Source organism: Macaca fascicularis, chromosome 15, assembly GCF_037993035.2.
Source record: "Macaca fascicularis isolate 582-1 chromosome 15, T2T-MFA8v1.1".
Lineage (NCBI taxonomy): Eukaryota > Metazoa > Chordata > Mammalia > Primates > Cercopithecidae > Macaca > Macaca fascicularis.
Genome location: NC_088389.1, coordinates 872,643 through 886,971, shown reverse-complemented (window position 1 = coordinate 886,971; position 14,329 = coordinate 872,643). Strand labels below are relative to the sequence as shown.

Sequence of the window (14,329 nt, the reverse complement as noted above, 5' to 3'; positions counted from 1 at the left end):
CACAATTTCCCTTTCTTCTGCAGGTTTTGTAGTTTGGTATTTTACATTCAGGGCTATGATCCACCTTAATTTTCATACAGGAATTTCTCCCTGTTTTCACTCTTTTGCATATGGCTGTCCCATAATTCCAGCACCATTTGTTGAAAAGACTCAAATTCCACTGAACTGCTTTTGCATCTTTGGATCTGTTCTGGACTCCACTCTGTCAGCTGACCCGTGTGTGTGCATCCTCAGCATAATTTATGACTTTAGTGGCTGTCTCTGTGAAAAAAAGTAACTCTGTCTGGAAGCAAAAACTACATTAGAAGTGCTCTAAATAAGATTCTTCCTGTTGTCAGGAGAGCAAAGCCACTGCCCTAAGCAGAGGTGAGGCCTCAACAGCTCCCAGGCACAACCTTAACACACAATGGGGAAGGGAATTCATTTCAAGGGCCACAACATGAGACCAGCATAGCCATGAAAACTGCAATAATTTCACAACAGAATGAAATTCATAAAGAATTGCTCAGAAGCGTGTGATAAGTTACATAAATCACTGTTCCTTAAATTCTGACGGTTGACTAGAACAGAAATAGCTTCACGGTACAGTTCAAACAGGAGAAAGGTAGGTAGGGGTGGTTTCCACACCACACAGGGCCTGCAGGAAAGGGACACTCTTCCTCTAAACGGGAGATCCCGGGAGTGATGTGATAAGCCATGGTGAGAGTCACAGAACTGTGCAAGCCGGAGTCGCGGCATTTGCCCCACCACGGAACCTGTGTCCATGAACGACGAGGCTCAAATGTCAGGCCGGGGCAACCGAGGCAGTTATCAGGGGACAAGAAAACGAGCGCACGGTGGAGGCAAAGGTCTGAAATCGCGCGGCAACTTCGAGTCAAGTGGGACAAACTGACTCAAAATACAGATTCCAAAAACCACCACAGAGAGCTGCTCCTCGGCTCTGGAAAGGCTAAGTGACTAATGCCCACACTGAGCATCTGCTCCCAGAGACGACCCTGGTGACCTAAGGCCCAGCTGCTCCGAACCCGCGCAGAACCTCAGTGAGGAACTTTGTTGGTATCTTACAGCACATTGACATGTTCCCTTAAAATCTGGTATTTCATCAACAATGCAGGCGCCAGCTTTGACTCATACACATTCCGATTAAACAAGATAATTTACACCCTGACCGTGCCAGGTAAGAGGTTTACTACAATCTTTAAACAGAGCCAGAGGCTACAGTCTGCTCCTCCACAACACCATGTCTCTACAAGTTCGATGGGTTTTTACTTTCCATGTCTTCACTTGCCTAGTGCTAGAAAGCAGATAAAAACAGAAGGAACCCAGAAACACTATTGAATGAGACTCAAATATCTTGCAGTCATCATCGAGATGAGATGTTTATTAAACAGAAATGTTCTCCCCTGTAGAAAGCAGCACACATCAACACGCACCGATAACTGTCGCCAGCATTCCAGATCATCTTCCCTTCCATGGCCACAGTGCAGGGCAATGGACCACGCACACCTGCAGACCCACGGAAAGCGGGGTGACACGGCCGATTCTTGTAGCGAGCAGGCCAGGGTGCACTCAAAGAGCATCTCTTTCCAGAGGTCTGCCATGGAAAGTTACACATTTATTCCACGAGTTAATGGCACTGCACCGAACATTTCTGTAAGAGTCTCTAAGCAAGTATTTCCTTCTGCCTACAATGGCCCGACACAAACTGAAAAGGCTCTTGGAGCTGCCAAAGACTTCAATATCCCCTTAACTATTGTCATGCACATCCATGTGAAGAGACCACCAAACAGGGTTTGTGAGCGCAACATGTCTGTTTATTTAACCTGGGTGCAGGCGGGCTGAGTCCAAAGAGTCAGCGAAGGGAGCTAAGTGTGGGGCCGTTTTATAGGATTTGGTTAGGTAAAGGAATATTACAGTCAAATGGGGGTTGTTCTCTGGCGGGCAGGAGTGGGGGTCACAAGGTGCTCAGTGGGGGAGCTTTTTGAGCCAGGATGAGCCTGGAAAAAGAATTTCACACACACACAAAAAAATCATCGCTTAAGGCAAGGACTGGCCATTTTCACTTATTTCTGGTAGAATGTCATCAGTTAAGTCCAGGCAGGGCATTTGCACTTTTGTGATTCTTCAGTTACTTCAGGCCATCTGGGCGTATATACGTGCAAGTCACAGGGGACGCGATGGCTTGGCTTGGGCTCAGACGCCTGACAACTACAGTCTTTACTTTTAAGGTGTGGGGTAAGATCATATAATCCCCAACTAAGCTCCTGATGCTGTGTGTGGCATCCAGCAACAGCACGTTCCATTCCTGGATTACATTTGACTCAAGAGTCCACAGTGAGAACGATTTCTGGTGAATGAAACACCAGGCAGGAGGGTGATTCCGCTGGGCAGCTCTTCACACACAGCCCAGGAGCTGAGGGGAGAGGAAGAGGCCCACGGGCGTCCACCGTGCTCACGCCCCCTTGGAATGCGCCCCACTCCTAGAGACCCGGACCCAAGGGAAATCTGACCTGAAAATGGGCAAACCCTCACTTTGCAGAGGGACAGGGACTCGGGGCCACAACTTGACCTCAGAGCAACACAAGTGCAGACAGCAACCCAGGACACCCTCTCCACCCAAATTCAAGGAGGAAAACCAACGCCCCGCCCCCTTGCGGAAACCCCCGGCTGCTGGAGAAGACTCCTGCCGGCGTGTGCAGCCTCTCCCGTCCCACGTTCCGGGCTCAGCACCTGTGCTTCAGCCCTGGCACTGCTCGCCACACCCACAGGTGTGCCAGGAGGGGCAGGTCCTAAGGTCTCCACTGCACCAAAGCCTGCAAGGCAAAGGGGCAGCTCCCTCCAGCAGGAGTCCAGAAGCACACACTGCACCAGCGTCAAGGCATGAGAATTCTCCCCTCGGTCTCCGAGTCTCCAGTCTGTTGCCCGCCACGGTCTTCTGCCAACGGCGAGGCCCAAGCTGGGCGGCACATTTGGTTCTCACCGTTTCCCTTGTCAAATCAATACTGCAAACATATCCAATTCATCCTGTCACTAAAAATGAAATAATCCGCCATCTCCATCACAGATGATGCAATCAGGTTTTCATTACCGGGTTTTTGTTTTGTTTAGTTTTTTGGTTTTTTTCTATTTTGAGATGGTGTTTCTGCTCTGTCGCCCAGGGTGGAGTGCAGTGGTGCGATCTTGGCTCCCTGCAACCTCTGCCTCCCGGGTACAAGTGATTCTCCTGCCTCAGCCTCCCAAGTAGCTGGGATTACAGGTGCCTGCCACCATGCCCGGCTAATTTTCATCTTTTCAGTACAGACGGGGTTTCACCATGTTCACCAGTCTGGTCTCGAACTCCTAACCTCAGGGGATCCACCTGCCTCCTTCTCTCAAAGTGCTGGAATTACAGGCATAAGCCACCACTCCCGACCATTACTGGTGTAATTTCTAAGCCACTCTCTCACACCCACTCCCTTTTTTTTTTTTTTTTTTTAAGAACCAGCTTTATGCCTATATTTTTTCCAAGAGAACCAGTTACCCCATTTCAAGTACAAATAAGACACGGTGTTTAAAAACCAAAAATGCCCACTTGCACAGAAGTCTCCAAATACCCAGTCGATTTAAGCCTTGAGAATAAGATCAAGCTGTTGGCTGAATACAACTTCCCTTTCCATCTGTCTGCCTGTGAGTTAGACACAAGGATGAAGCCACGAGCTAGGGACATAAAGGCAGGAACCAAGGTAGCGGAGACTCCAAATAAAAGCTGGAAGACCAACACAAATGCACCACACCCTGCACACCCTCCTCTCCTTCCTTTTCAGAATTTCCAGAGGATGAAACAGGGACCTTCTCAGACGTCCCACGATGCAGGCGGCCAGAGGGGAAGGCGGCGGCAGCCTGAATGAGGCGACCGGGAAATCACATTCCACAAACAGAAATTCTCCATGTGCTTTACATCCTCTGTCTCTGAAGAACTATGCCAGGCTAACAGTCGCTAGAAAACCGCATTCAAGTGTCATTTCCCATTTCAAGCAAAGAAAACAGTGGTGGGGCATGAGGGAAAAACATAGCCATGTGTTCTGGGCTATTAAATAAGGTTTTTTCTGTTATAAACGTATAATTTTACATTCTCAGATTTCTGTATAATTGATATGCTTCCTAACTAGCAGACATAGTAATAAAAAGTGAATTCCAAGTGTAAGATCGGAGGAACCGTTCACATGGCTTCAGGTTCTGCTACTGTGTTTCAACTTAAGAAAATGGTTCTGTGTGTTGGTAACAAGGCCTGAGAGTCTGTGTGAGAGTCAGTGTGGCTGTAATCAGGGTTCGCGTTGGCTCCCTAGCAGAGGATGTTACACTGTTACATTATCTTCTACAAAAAATCCTGAAAAAATGAAGGCTGAATAGACATACACACCCTCCCAAAATAATCCAAATGTCCACCGATATGAAAAACAGATGAATTACGGCTTCCATCGTGGAATATTCTTCAGCAGTGAAAACCAACTAGAGCCACAGGTGCCAACTAGGATAAAGACAACCTTTTAAACACGCTTAAAGTGAACTGACTAGGCAGAATTCCTTGATTACAGGCATCTGCTCCAAAAGGGTACTGTTATTAATCCTGTGATGTAGAATGATAGTTAGCAACCCTGTTTCGGGGCACATCTAGAAAAAAGGAAAATAATGACTACACAATTTTAAATTCTTTGTAAATTATAACTATTACTATGAAAATTCTAAAAATGTGAAAATCTTCCCAACTGTTATTGGACACGCTTCAAAATAAATACCCTGGCATTGCTTGCCACACCCACAGTTGTGCCAAAATAAATGAAAATATAGCCCAAGGTAGTAGAACTGAAACCTGAAGATGTACGAGCCGTCCCTGTCTCGCTATCTATACATCGGGTAGAAATTTAAGAGCAGGTAGTGACACTGCAATGCAAGGCTCAAACCAACTGGGTATTTGGAAACTTCTATGCAAAGTGGCATTTTCGGTTTTTAAACACGGTGTTATTTGTACTTCAAACAGGTAACTGTTTGGTTCCCTTGGAAAAAATATAGCCATAAACCTGGTTTTTTTAAAAAAATACGGGAGTGGGTATGAGAGAGAGTAGCTTAGAAATTTTAAAAGTATCAGCAGGGAGCAGTGGCTCATGCCTGTCATCCCAGCACTTTGAGAGGTAGGCCCAAGGGGCCTTTGAGGACACCGGTCTCCTCTGCTGCCTGCCTGCTGGACTGACCCCCCAGGACATTCACTGGGTTTCCACCCCTGTCTCATTCAACATCCCAAGGGTGGTCTTCATCCTCGTCTGGGGCTCAGCTCTGCCCCAATTTCCTAAATCTCTGCCTTCAGAGCCTGAAAACACCCACGCCCAGGGTCACCCTAAGTCCACGTTTACCCCCAGAGAGTCCCCATTTTATGTTTTCCAGGCATCGCCTTAGTGATAATTTATCCTGTAAATTCCAACTGCCTTCACACCTCACCCCTGCTGTCTCCCAGCAGAACCCACTCAGATGCACATGCCCCAGACCCACACCCAGGTCTGTACATGCTGCCCTGCTCTACCCATGTGGGGACCACCTCTCTTTCTTGAGGAATCAGCTGGCGATCATCTCCTTGTGGAGGGCTGCCCTGACTTCCAACTCTCTCCAGCAAAGGCAGAAGCCATCCTCGGTACTTCCCCAAAACTCAGGCCAAGTATGAAGATGGCGCAGATGCTAGCTGTGCCTGGGATGCCATGGGCAGGGTCCCCAGATGCTCTGCACATGGCCCGGGGCACCGCCTGAACACAGCAAGTGCTGAAGAAACAAAACTGACGTGCACTGACCTCTGATAGGGCCTCCTTCACCATCCACATCTGTCTCCCCTCTGGACAGTAAAATCCACAAGACACAGAGGGCTTGTCTCACTCATCTTCAAACTCCCAGGGTCACCCTGGTAGGTAAAGGGGACTCAAATGTCTTCTGAAGGAAGCGACTGGTTAGCTGCCAAGTTAAAGGGCCTCTGAAATTCAGAGCTCTGCATAGCAGTCCAGCACACTTTATTATGAATGACTCCAACCACAGCAGAAGTGGCCGTGGAACCAGTGCTAACCAATTCAGGGTTTGTTCACTGTTTCTCAGTTCATTATCACAACGCATTCTCACAGAGCAGCTGCGCACAGATCCTCAGACATCTACACAGAGTGGGACGATGGCGCCAAGTCACGTCAACGTCCTGTTGCAGACTGGGAGACAGCAGTCAGACACGGACCCAGGTAGAGCACAGACCTCGCGTTAAATCGGCTCCGTGTAAACAGCACTCCCTGCCAGGCCCTTTCCTATCTGCACAGCTTCTACAAATTCAACTCTCGCACCTGACACCTAAGAATACTGCACACCCCCATGTGAATCCCCTACTCACCTCCCAAAATGACCCGGCATGGCCGAGTACAAAAAATTTCAACATAAGGGAACTGGAGGGCATGTGGGGCTTTCTCGAGTCCCTGCTGCCTCCTGATGGGAGGGCCCAATGCTTCACACCCCTAGTGAAGGGCGGGTCTCTTCGGCCCCCAGGCTTTGACCTGGAGCTTAAATCAGCATTAACTAATTTCACTTTCCAGGACCAACTTCAAAGGCCTGCAAAGCCAGAGAAGGGAGAGGAGATGGAACACGCCCTCACCTCAGATCTGCTGCAAGCACACACTTCTCAGATGCGTCCCAAGGTGCACAGCGTGTCCGATGCCTGTTTCACATCCACCGACCTGCAGGTCTTCTATGTGGCATCAGCCTCCTGGGCACTGGGAACAAGAGGTATAATGGCAAGTCCCTTCTGCAGCAAAGCTGAGGCAAAGGGACCCAACACATTGGAACTGACCTTTTTCTGACAGTATCAAAACAGAAGGAAAATACTGTACAGTCAACTCCCCCTCACGCAGGTTTATTTACCTGTGACTCAGAGGCCATGACAGAGAACTTCAGGTTCTTACCGATTCCTATTTTCCCCATCCAGGAAGCCTTTGTTTTTAATATCGTACGAACTTGCCATTTTGTAGGCCAAAAACAGCAAATATTGGCAGTTTCCTACAGTTCAACTGAATAAAATATGATCATGGCCTTTTGTGAAACCATGAAGAAAAGGTGGATATCTCAATATGTGTTTCCAGACTGGCTTTGTTCCTGAAGCGGTAACTCTGTTCACTCAGGATATTAGACACTGAAGAATAAACATCAATATCCCACCAAGAAAACCAAAGGAATGAAATAATTTTGCATCCACCTTGGAACCTTTTTAGGACAAGGCAGGACACAAACTTCTAAAAAGCTGCAATTGTCCCTCTGTATACACAGGGACATGGATTCCAGAACACGCCCCGAGTTTACCCAAATCTACGTATCCACAGGACCCCACGGCCACCCTATGGAAGCACATGTAGGAAACGTCGGCCCTCCACAAAGCCAGGTTTTTTCAGTAAGGGTTTGGTTGGAAAAAAAATTAACATAAGTGATCCTTCGAAGCTCAAAACCCATGTTGTTCAGGGTCAGCTGCATTTATTACTTGTGTCATATCTGAGGCCTGAAAGCCATCATTCTCGATACCTTAATGTGACGGTTAACAAACTAACTGTTCCGATTAGAAAGAGGAAAAAGCTCATTTTTAAGCTGACAATGAGAGTGGATGCGGCTACGGTGAACGGAGAACAGACCTAAGCAAGCACCAAGGCTGGGGTGACTGCCTGTGCTCAGACCCACCAGGGCCTGTTCTTCCATCTCCCTCTGCTGAAAGGGATAACCTCCTTCTCCCCCACGACTAAAGGGCCTTTTTAAAATATTCACACGAGAAGTGCTATGAAAAGCTGAAAGGTCACAGATAACATTTTTAAAAATAAACATTAACGTAAGCATTTAATTTTCGTATAAGGAGTAAGGAAAGGATCCAGTTTCAGCTTTCTACTTATGGCTAGCCAATTTTCCCAGCACCATTTATTAAATAGGGAATCCTTTCCCCATTTCTTGTTTCTCTCAGGTTTGTCAAAGATCAGATGGCTGTAGATGTGTGGTATTATTTCTGAGGACTCTGTTCTGTTCCATTGGTCTATATCTCTGTTTTGGTACCAGTACCATGCTGTTTTGGTTACTGTAGCCTTGTAGTATAGTTTGAAGTCAGGTAGCGTGATGCCTCCAGCTTTGTTCTTTTGACTTAGGATTGTCTTGGAGATGCGCGCTCTTTTTTGGTTCCATATGAACTTTAAAGCAGTTTTTTCATACGAAAATTAATTCAAGATGGATTAGAGACTTAAATGTTAGACCTAGTACCATAAAAATCCTAGAGGAAAACCTAGGTAGTACCATTCAGGACATAGGCATGGGCAAAGATTTCATGTCTAAAACACCAAAAGCAACGGCAGCAAAAGCCAAAATTGACAAATGGGATCTCATTAAACTAAAGAGCTTCTGCACAGCAAAAGAAACTACCATCAGAGTGAACAGGCAACCTACAGAATGGGAGAAAATTTTTGCAATCTACTCATCTGACAAAGGGCTAATATCCAGAACCTACAAAGAACTCAAACAAATTGACAAGAAAAAAACAAACAACCCCATCAAAAAGTGGGCAAAGGATATGAACAGACATTTCTCAAAAGAAGACATTCATACAGCCAACAGACACATGAAAAAATGCTCATCATCACTGGCCATCAGAGAAATGCAAATCAAAACCACAATGAGATACCATCTCACACCAGTTAGAATGGCGATCATTAAAAAGTCAGGAAACAACAGGTGCTGGAGAGGATGTGGAGAAATAGGAACACTTTTATACTGTTGGTGGGATTGTAAACCAGTTCAACCATTATGGAAAACAGTATGGCGATTCCTCAAGGATCTAGAACTAGATGTACCATATGACCCAGCCATCCCATTACTGGGTATATACCCAAAGGATTATAAATTATGCTGCTATAAAGACACATGCACACGTATGTTTATTGCGGCACTATTCACAATAGCAAAGACTTGGAATCAACCCAAATGTCCATCAGTGACAGACTGGATTAAGAAAATGTGGCACATATACACCATGGAATACTATGCAGCCATCAAAAAGGATGAGTTTGTGTCCTTTGTAGGGACATGGATGCAGCTGGAAACCATCCTTCTTAGCAAACTATCACAAGAAGAGAAAACCAAACACCGCATGTTCTCACTCATAGGTGGGAACTGAACAATGAGATCACTTGGACTCGGGAAGGGGAACATCACACACCGGGGCCTATCATGGGGAGGGGGGAGGGGGGAGGGATTGCATTGGGAGTTATACCCGATGTAAATGGCGAGTTGATGGGTGCTGACGAGTTGATGGGTGCAGCACACCAACAAGGCACAAGTATACATATGTAACAAACCTGCACGTTATGCACATGTACCCTAGAACTTAAAGTATAATAATAATAAATTTAAAAAAAAAAAAAAAACGTAAGCATTTAACAAGCCCATTACGATTTAAAGGAAAAAAAAAAAACGGTATTAAGTTCCTGGGTGCAGGGGCTCATGGCCGTAATCCCAGCACTTTGGGTGGCCGAGGTGGGCGCATCACCTGAGGTCAAGAGTTTAAGACCAGCCTGGCCAACATGGTGAAACCCCTTCTCTAACGAAAATACGAAAATTAGCCAGGCATGGTGGCGGAAGCCTGTAGCCCCAGTTACTTGGGAGGCTGAGGGAGGAGAATCACTTGAACCCGGGAGGGAGAGTTTGCAATGAGCCAAGATCGTGCCATTGCACGTCAGCCTGGGCGTTGAGTGTGAAACTCCATCCCAAAAAGAAAAAAATATATAAAGTTTTCCTTCCAATGAACCTATCATTCAGCCACCGAGGTATCCTATAGCTACTTATTCAGCCATGAGATACACGACAGGCGATATAGGCGAACAGGACACAGTTCTTCCCTGAAAGAAGGCTGCACCCTCAACAGAAGGGAGGCACATACTCCGAATGGAATCGGCATAGGGAACAGATGCTGCTGCAGGTGAAACTGGCTGCACAGAGCACCCACTCAAGTGTCTGAGAAACAAGGAGCCGTTGGTGCCATCACCTTCCATACTTGAGCTGGGGCAGTGGGGAGCCTGTCATCACCAAGGACAAAAAGCCCCAGAACCACACAACGAGCTTACAAACTCACCGAGGCGATGACTGAGCAATGTGTGTGGAGTGATGCGAACACACAGATGTCAGGGCCACGCGCGGCGTTGGTTTTGTGCATCAACCTGAGCGTGCCCGGGGTGCCCAGATGGCTGGTTCTGCATTATTTCTGTGTGAGATGCATGTTTGCCTCTGGACTGAGTGGAGACCCATCCTCGCCGGCGTGGGGGGCACCACCCTATCCACCCAGGGCCCGAGTAAAACAGCAAGGCGGGGAAAACTGGGTTCACTCCACCTGTCTGGCTGATGGGCCAGTGACATCTGTCTTCTGCAGCCCGTGCTTCTGGGTCTCAGCTCCTCAGACCACGGTGGGATCCGCACCCTCCGCTTCTCAAGTCTTCAAGCCACACCCTCCCAGGACTCTAGCTTGCAGCCTGTGGGTCCTGGGGCTTCTTGGACTCTGTAGCCCCTGCAGCAAGCCTCGCCCTGGAGACACACGCACACCCGGCTGGCTGTCTCTCTGGAAGCCCTGACTAAAAGCCGCCCCTAAAAGTGGTCTTCAGAATTTCTTTCTAGCCCTAAGATCCCAGCGCCCCTCCTACAATTCTAGGCGGAAAGGTGAACGGAGACCAATGGACAGAGGTGTGTGCGAGGACACGCCAGGCAGCAGCACTGGGCAGGAGGGCACTAACGCTCACTAAGCAAAGAATCAATGTTGCTTGCCACAAAAATGAGAGCAGTAAAGATTTCTTCAAACAGAAATGAGTTTGTATCATGATTTGCTCTTAATACATAAGAAAGCATAAAAGTAGGCCTATTAACAATTACATAAGTCTTTAGAGGCCCTTGAACTACTTCTGCCCCGAGTCCTTCCCTTGCTATTGATGGAAATATGGGAGAAACCAGGAGGTCTGAGCGTGGACCTGGCCGTGCTCCCAGGGACCGAGGAAAGCACCCATCTGTCCAGTCTTCCCTCCACCCCGCGGGGTTCCCTCTTACCCAGACTCTTGGGCTGACGCGGCTCATGCACTCAACAGCGCCATCATTAAACGTTTAGCTTCGCATCACGAGGGCCTCCTCTGGCCTCTTCTGACCACTCCTGAACCTCCAGTCAGCATTAGTCTGCAGGACACGCGTGGACAAAGTTGATGGATCACGGCCTCCAACGAGGAAGGTGCCAGGCAAGGAGTCGGAGAGCCGGGGATGGAGCAGCCCTCACCCAGGGAGGCGAAGGCCAACAGCGGCCACCACCGAGGACCTCCCTTCGCACCCTGAGGGCAGCTCACCCAGGGAAGCGAAGGCTGACGCCGGCCACCACTGAGGGCCTCGAGGGCTCTCCCCACCCCGAAGGCGGCTGCGATCACATTTTCCCATCGCACCAAGAGACCCCTGTATTGAGCACAAACCTTTCCAACCTTCGAATCAATAAGGAATCACAACACAGACATTCCCTCAATCCAAATGGCCAGCCCACAAAACAGACATGCAATCATACACATTTCCTGTGGGAAAATCAGTCAGTCTCTGGGGCCTCGCGCCAGGGGTGGGGGAGCATCATGGGGAGACGCCCCAGCCCCAGCCTGGCTCCTCCCTCTATAGCTCCTTTTCCCTCCTCTTCCCCCCGCCCCTTCCCACCCCCTCCTAGCCTCAGAGGCTCCTTCCTCAAATTCTTTCCCCTTGATGAAGTCATTCATGCCCAAAATACAAGGCAAAGTCATGGGGGCTCAAGAGAAAATCCATACCGTGGCTCGCGTTTTAGATTCTCATAAGTTTGAGAATAACCAAGCAAGAATCTTTGGCATCTGAATGGTCTGAAGGATTCTGAGCTCAATGTCCTGCACTGGCCCGGAGTGGATCATGGGTGTCTCGGACATCTTCACAACTCTACACCAGTTATTTTGAAACACACCAGCAGAATAGAACCATGTGAATAGCTGCTTCTCAGTTAAAAGTAGGAAAAGACTCCAAAAGCTGCCCTCAAGGAACATCCTTCCCATGAGGAGTTTTCTGCATCGGGCCCTTCAGGCACAGGCAAGGCCCCTGGGCCCAACTCCCTCATCCCTGCGTCATCAAGCAGCAAAGACAGTGGGGAATAAAGCAAGTGAAGGAGTCAGTCCCGCACAAAACGGGCTCCAGAAGCCACAGCTACTCTCCCAGTGTGGGAGCCAAGTTCAGAGACCTGGAAACACCAGCATTCCCAGGGAGGAGGACAGAACAATGCCATTTCCCCCTAGTTTAGGGAGACACCACCCCACGTCCTCTGGCCTTAAAAGAGGAGAGACTTCACATACATGATTTCAATGACTCCACCACACACAGAAAGTGGGCTGAGGGCTAACACAACCATATAAATGCCTGGCAAAAACACACTAAATGAACACACAGATAAGCAAGGTTCTCCTGTTATCCACCAAATATTCAGAAACAAATCCAGTAAGCAATCTCTTTGCAATCAAAAGACCAATTCAGAGGTGCAGATTAAAAATAAACATACAACTGAACCCTTAATACACCAAGAACCAAATTCCACGGAAGTGTTATCACATCACCACCTCCCAGCTGAAGGAAGCAGCACTGGCCACTGACCAGCTGTTCACTCGTGGATCAGTGAACGAAAGGCAGTGCTGTCCAGGACAATGATGAGATGTTAACCTGAAAAGGGCAAAATTGCAGAGGCTGGAGGGACCTTCCAGGTAACCCGTCCCCCTCAGTGGACAGAGGACCCCCGTGGGACCACAGAGCCCAGAGCTCCAGTGTGTTCGGGGCAAGGACTCAACTGCAACCCTGATGATGTCCGAACGCCTTCTGCCCTTCTGTGTCTCTGCCCCACTAACAGGGAATCCGTGAATGCTAAGGAAATGTAACGCATTTTACAATACATGTAGATTTTTAGCAAATTAAAGATAAACAGTGACAAACTTTGAGAATTAACTAAAATATAGTTCAGTGAATGCCCAAACTCAAAGCTAGTCTCCAAGAGGTGATAAGCTGTGTGTGGTGGTTAACGCCTGTAAATCCCAGCAGTTGGGGAGGCTGACGCAGGAGAATCACTTGAGCCTAGAACGTTGGGGTTGCAGTGAGCTGTCATTGCACTACTGCACCCAGCCTGAGAAACAGAGTGAGACTGTCAAAAACAAACAAACAAAAACAAATTAAAGGAGTTCAAATGAATTCGCCCATACGCTTTAAATTTTCATTTGGGTACATGGGGTGATCTAGTTCCTTTTTCCCTTGCAATACATGAATAATCTAATAATTAAATATAATCTAACAATTACATGGGAAAATTTAATTATTTTCCCATTTCATTATTCCCTATCTCAGGGAAAAAGTTAAAAGTATTCCCTATTTCAGGGAAAAAGCTAAAAATCATTTTAAACCTTCCTTCCACAAAACAGTGTACTCAGTCATCTCTATCTGCTTGATCATGTGGAATTCAGTTTCACATGTCTACAATACGGTTTTTGTTAAACAGCGTTTATGTAGACAGGCTAGAGAAAGAAACACTTGGTCTATGTAGAAGCAGCAGAAGACACGTTTTAACAGAAAAGGGAGAAGATACCACCGTGTGAATCTGGAAATTCTGTCGTCGTCTTGTCCACACACACAGAAAACACCCAAGCACGTGCCTAGTGTCCAACAGGAGCACAGAAAGGACAGGGTTCCTCCAGTTGTTTAATGACCAGCCCCACTTGTCACCGCCACATAACAAAATCCGCACGGCAACTTCAGCACGTTTCATTCACGATTCCACGGAAATCAGGCTGAAGAACATACAGATGTTTTGCCCACATTTAAAAATCCAAGTGTGGGACTCATAGAAATAAAACACATTATGGGTTCACTTAACTTTTCCAAATTTTTACTTGGAGAAACCTATAAAGTTCTTGTCAGTTACATCCTTAAGTTTTCCAGTAATTTTTAAATGCGAAGGTCAGGCAAGACTTGTAAAGAGGTACACACATACGGCCCGGCGTGGTGGCTCACACCTATAATCCCAGCACTTTGGGAGGCCGAGGTTGGCAGATCACGAGGTCAGGAAACCGAGACCATCCTGGCTAACACGGTGAAACCCCGTCTCTACTAAAAATACAAACAATTAGCCAGGCGTGGTGGCGGGTGCCTGTAGTCCCAGCTACTTGGGAGGCTGAGGCTGGAGAATTGCATGAACCCGGGAGGCAGAGCTTGCAGTGAGCTGAGATCTCACCACCGCACTCCAGCC

The 14,329-nt window shown here is 47.7% G+C and overlaps 1 long non-coding RNA gene across 2 annotated transcripts in view; it reads right to left on the bottom strand.

The window, feature by feature from the left end:
- The window catches only part of LOC135967304 (uncharacterized), a 50,163-nt gene that overhangs the window by 17,280 nt on the left and 18,554 nt on the right, over window positions 1-14,329 (bottom strand). Inside the window, exons 2-3 of one of the 2 annotated variants that reach the window (XR_010581291.2) lie at window positions 11,107-11,229; window positions 8,937-10,593 (exon numbers count right to left, since the gene is read on the bottom strand). This is a non-coding gene — a long non-coding RNA (uncharacterized lncRNA). Of the gene's footprint in view, window positions 1-6,649; window positions 6,768-8,936; window positions 10,594-11,106; window positions 11,230-14,329 lie in introns of those variants that run through there. The other variant, XR_010581292.2, reaches the window with a different exon arrangement.